The sequence below is a fragment of the Cetorhinus maximus genome, chromosome 21 (assembly GCF_964194155.1).
Source record: "Cetorhinus maximus chromosome 21, sCetMax3.hap1.1, whole genome shotgun sequence".
Taxonomy (NCBI): Eukaryota; Metazoa; Chordata; class Chondrichthyes; order Lamniformes; family Cetorhinidae; genus Cetorhinus; species Cetorhinus maximus.
In genome coordinates, this window is record NC_135899.1 from 20395828 (window position 1) to 20401933 (window position 6106).

Sequence of the window (6106 nt, forward strand, 5' to 3'; positions counted from 1 at the left end):
AATGCATGCATTTATCACCTTTCCCTTTCATCTCTCTGCTCCCACAGGCAACCTGTCTTTACTAACCTTCCCTCAGTTTAATTACACATACACATGCGCACACACACAGGCACTCACGGCCTTCTTTACAGAATACCACCATAGTTCCAAAAATATTTTAAAAAAATAACATCCATCTTCACAGCCTCCTTTTTTTTCATTTATATGCTTCCCCTTGGTTACATCAAACAGAAGCACAATGTTAGTTTTCACAGGTACACTGATGACACCCTGCTCTACCACCCCTCTCAACATCTACTGTTGCTGAACAATCAGCCTGTTTATCTGATATCAGGATAAGCAAATATTTCCTCCAGTTAAATATTGGGAAGACTGAAGCCACCATTTTGGGTCCCATCTTTCTCTGAGGCAACAGCCTGAGATTAAACCAGTCTGTTCACAATGTTGGTCTTACATTTGACCCTGAGATGAGCTCCTGACTCATATCGATGCTGTCACTGATACCACCTATTTCCGCCTCCATAACATTGTCTGACTTTGTCCCTGCCTCAGTTCATCTGCTGCGGAAACCCCCATTCATGCCTTCAGTACCTTTAGACTTGACTATTCCAATGCACTCCCAGCTGCTTTTCCACAATCGACCCTCCGTAAACTTGAGACCATCTAAACCTTGTTTCCTGTGCCTTAACTTGAAGCAAATCCCATCCCCCTATCACCTCTCTGCTCACTGACCCACATTGGCTCCCTGTCAAGCAACATCTTGATTTTAAAATTCCCATTCTTGTTTTCAGGTCCCACTACGGCCTCACCCATTTCCTTATCAACCAGCCATAACACTGTGAGATATCTGTGCTCCTCTAATTCTGGCCTGTTATGATTCCCTGATTTTAATTGGCTCAACATTGGTGGCTGTGCCTTTGGTTTCCTAGACCCCAAACTCTGGATTTCCCTCCCTGCGCCTTTCATTCTCTCTACCTTGCTTTCATCCTTTAAGCCATTCACTAAAATCTACCTTTTTGACTAAGATTTTGAACATCTGGCCTGAAATCTCCTTATGTGGCTCATTGTCACTTTTTTAAAAATAAAATGCTTCGGTGAAACACCTCAGAATGTTTTATGAAGTTAAATGCTCTATTGTTGTTGGATATTGCTTTTTGTGGACATGACATAAATGGCCAATTATCCACGTTGTCGGGTAGGTGCCTCTCAACATTGAAGTCAATGGGAATTGAGGGAAAACTCCCTACTGGTTGATGTCATTGCTAGAATAAAGGAAGATGGTTGTGATTGTTGGAGGCCAATCAGCCCCAGGACATCACTGCAAAAATTCCTCAGGGTAGTGTCCTAGGCCCAATCATTTTCAAATGCTTCATTAATGACATTCCCTCCATTATAAGGTCAGAGGTGAGGTATTTGCTGAAATTTGCAGTGTTCTGTACCATTCACAACTCCACAGATACTGAAGCAGTCCATGTCCATATGCAGCAAGACCTGGACAATAGCCAGGCTTGGTCTGACAAGTAGCAATTAACGTTCATGCCACACAAGTGCCAGGCAATGACCATCTCCAACAAGAGAAAATCTAACCATCTCCCCTTAATATTTAACAGCATTACCATTGCAGAATCCTCATTATCAACATCCACTTTATAGATATGTAACTGGACCAGCCATAATAATACTGTAGCTACATGAGCAGGTCAGAGGCTGGAAATTCCATGGCAAGCAATTCACCTGCTGACTCCCCAAAGTCTGTCCACTGCGGATGGAATGCTCTTTACTTGCCTGGATGAGTACAACTCCAACAACATTCAAGAAATCCAGGACAAAGCAGCACGTTACCACGACACCTCCATCACCCTTGATTCAACAGCTGAGGGAAGATAGTTGGTGGCAACCAGCACGCAGTTTCCTTGCCCATGGTTGACTGGGTGCCATGAGACCTCATGGCGTCAGGAGTCAATGTTGAGGACATCCAGGGCCACTTCTTCATGACTGTATACCACTGTGCTGCTCCCTCTGTCCTGCTGGTGGGACAGGACAAAGTCAGGGATGATGATGGAGGAGTCTGGAACATTGGCTATAAGGCATGATTCAGTATCACCGTTTAACTCCCAATTTTGACACAAGTCCCTAGATGTTACAAGTTAATTGAATTTAAATTCCACCAGCTGCCATTGTGGGATTTGGACTTGTGTTTCCAGAGCATTAGTCTGTGCCTCTGGATCACTAGCCCAGTAACATTACCCCTATGCTGCCGTTTCCCCAACAGCGGCATTTGATTTTGGACGATGATGGTGGGTATGAACAGCATGGCTTTCCTAAGAAGAGTTGGTACAGCTGGAGTTGGATGGGTCATGTAAAGAGCAGTCAGAAGCCAAACATTGGAAAACACCAGGATTTGAAGGGCATCAAGAACAGGTTTGAAGCAAAGAAGGAGCAGAATGGATGTCAAATCAATGGGGAAGAAATACCATGAAGACTAATTATGTAAAGAATATTATAAAGTTATAATCATAAGCGAGACAGAGCAGGGCCCATTCTTTAAGAGAGCAGAAGTGGGCAGGTAGGTGGGTGATGGAACACAGCAGCAGGAGGCATACATGGTAAAGAAATCAAAATATTTGGAAGGTAAATTTATAAATCATCTAAAATATGAACACACGAATTTTTTTTAAAAACTGAGCGAAACTAAAGCTTTAGACTCTTACCTGCGCAGAACCCAACCCAAACCCAGCTTCCAGCTTCATAACGCAAAAACGGCTATAATGCAGCATCGATTGGCAATTGTCCTGAGTTATTAGCACAAATGATCTGACATGGTTTCCTCATGATGTGGACCGACTCAGAAATCGGGTGAGAAAGTGATTCAGTATTCAATGTCCCTGTGGAAAGGTTGGGGAGCTTGATGGGGTTCAGTGTCTCTATGAAATGTTGGGGCGTCTGATTGGGTGCACTATTTGTGTGAACCTTTTCCGGAGGGGATTAGAGACGTGAGAGTAACTGATGAGATACGATTGGATGAGTTGGAAAGATAAGGCAGCAGCATTCGCAACAATCTTCAGCCAGAAGTGCCAAGTGGATGATCCACCTTGGCCTCCTCCGGAGGTCCCCAGCATCACAGATGCCAGTCTTCAGCCAATTCGATTCACTCCACATGATATCAAGAAATGGCTGAAGGCACTGGATACTGCAAAGGCTATGGGCCCTGTCAACATTCCGGCAATAGTACTGAAGACTTCTGCTCCAGAACTTGCCGCATCCCTAGTCAAGCTATTCCAGTACAGCTACAACACTGGTATATATTCGGCCATGTGGAAAATTGTCCAGGTATGTCCTGTACACAAAAAGCAGGACAAATCCAACCCAACCAATTACCGCTCCATCAGTCTACTCTCGATCATCAGTAAAGTAATGGAAGGGGTCATCAACAGTGCTATCATGCGGCCCTTGCTTAGCAACATCCAGCTTACTGATGCCCAGTTTGGGATATGCCAAGGCTACTCAGCTCCTGACCTTGTTACAGCCTTGGTTCAAACATGGACAAAAGAGCTGAACTCCCGAGGTGAGGTGAGAGTGACCGCCCTTGACATCAAGGCAGCATTTGACCAAGTGTGACATCAAGGAGCCCTAGCAAAATGAGTCAATGGGAATCAGGGGGAAAATTCTCCGCTGGTTGGAGTCATACCAAGAACAAAGGAAGTTGGTTGTGGTTGTTGCTCTGGGACATCACTGCAGGAATTCCTCAGTAATAATGTCCTAGGCCCAACCATATTTAGCTGCTTCATCAATGACCTTTCTTCCATCATAAGGTCAGAAGTGGGGATGTTTGCTGATGATTGCACAATGTTCGACACCATTCTCAACTCCTCAGATACTGAAGAAGTCCATGCCCAAATGCAGCAAGACCTGGACAATATCCAGGCTTGGGCTGACAAGTGGCAAGTAACATTCACACCACACAAGTGTCAGGCAATGACCATCTCTAACAAGAGAGAATCCAACCATTGCCCCTTGATGTTCAATGGCATTACCATCACTGAATCCCCCACTATCAACATCTTGGCGGTTACCATTGATCAGAAACTGAACTGGACTAGCCATATAAATACTGTGGCTACAAGAGCAGATCAGAGGCTAGGAATCCTGCGACAAGTAACTTGCCTCCTGACTCCCCAAAGCCTATCCACCATCTACAAGGCACAAGTCAGGAGTGTGATGGAATACTCCCCACTTGCCTGGATGAGTGCAGCTCCTACAACACTGAAGAAACTGGACACCGTCCAGGACAAAGCAGCCCGCTTGATTGGCACCACATCCACAAACATTCATTCCCTCCACCACCGACACACAGTAGCAGCAGTATGTACCATCTACAAGATGCACTGCAGGAATTCACCAAGGCTCCTTAGATAGCACCTTCCAAACCCATGACCGCTACCACCTAGGAGGACAAGGGCAGCAGATAGATGGGAACACCACCACCTGGAAGTTCCCCTCCAAGTCACTCACCACCCTGACTTGGAAATATATCGCCGTTCCTTCATGGTCGCTGGGTCAAAATCCTGGAACTCCCTTCATAGCAGCACTGTGGATGTACCTACACCACATGGACTGCAGCGGTTCAAGAAAGCAGCTCACCACCATCATCTCAAGGGAAACTAGGGATGGGCAATAAATGCTGGCCCAGCCAGTAAAGCCCACATCTCGTGAATGAATAAAAAAATGTGGTACTTCTTGATAGAAATGTCACTTCATCTTTTTAAAAATCTTACAACCAATAATTCTAAAATATAAAAGGGATTAAAATATTAATTCTTTTCTGGGGAACATGCCAATAGGCCCTCAGGGAAATCATTACCAATCTTCCAGGAATGGGTGGGTTGTCTTATGAAGAAAGGCTAGATTAGCTAGGCTGGAGTTCAGAAGAATAAGAGGCGACTTGATCGAAACATATAAGATCTTGAAGGATCTTGACGGGATGGATGTGAAAATGGTGCTACCTCTTGTGGGAGAATCTAGAACTAGGGATCACTGTTTAATAATAAGGCAGCGCCCATTTAAGGTAGATATGAGGAGAAAATTTTTCTCTCAGAGGGTGGTGACTCTTTGGAACTTTCTTCCTCAAAAGGCGGTTGAAAGAGAGACTTTGAATATTTTTAAGGCAGAAGTAGGTATATTTCTGATAATCAAGGGTGAAAGGTTATTGGGGGTTGGCAGGAATGTGGGGTTGAAGTTACAATTGGAGCGGGCTGGAGGGGCCGTGGCAGACTCCTGCTCCTAATTCGTACGTTCCACATTTTGGTTTCTTGTTCATGCTTTTGTTTGTAGTTTCTTCGCTCCCAAGTGAAGACTATTGTTCATGCCGTAAGCTTGCAAAACTTGTTTTCAAGCAAATGACATTTTCTTGAGGATGCAGCATTTTGTGTAGGTTTTGACACCGGTTGTGTGGAAGGTAATGAACAAAGAGCTAAGACAACATTATTGCTTTGCATTATGCCAGGTTAGTTAATAAGAGCTTGCCTTTCACACATACCTCATTATGCCTAAATCCGGAAGTTAACTTCTGACTTCATTCTCCTACCACAAAGACTGCCCACGCTTCCTCTCTGCAACATTGTCAAGCTTTGCTCAGACTTCGACCCAGCTGACAAGCTGAGCCCTCACTCTGACCCCAGTTTTGACTATTCCAATGTTCTCTGCACCGTTCCCCTGCCCAACATGCTCCATACACATCACCCCCTGTCCTCACTAGTCTACGAAGGGGGACAAAGCGAGTGGCCTGTCAGACCCTCAGTCAAACAGAGCCTCTCTCCCTGCTTCCCGCCAACGCCACCAATTGGACAGTTCCATATTGCAGGCAGCATTCCCCACCTCACACCCCATCCCCCTATGACCCCCCAATAACCACCCATGACCCAACTAACATTAGAAACATTGAAATATCCAACACTAAACCCTCGACACAGGACTGGGCAAAGCATGTGGATTGTCACTGAGATTCTGTCTGTGGTTTTTAGTGATGTCAGTGTGGATTGTATAGCCTGTGTGTGTGTGTGTGTGTGTCTCAGTGTCACTGGTGCCATAAGGTAAAGCAAATGTCTCC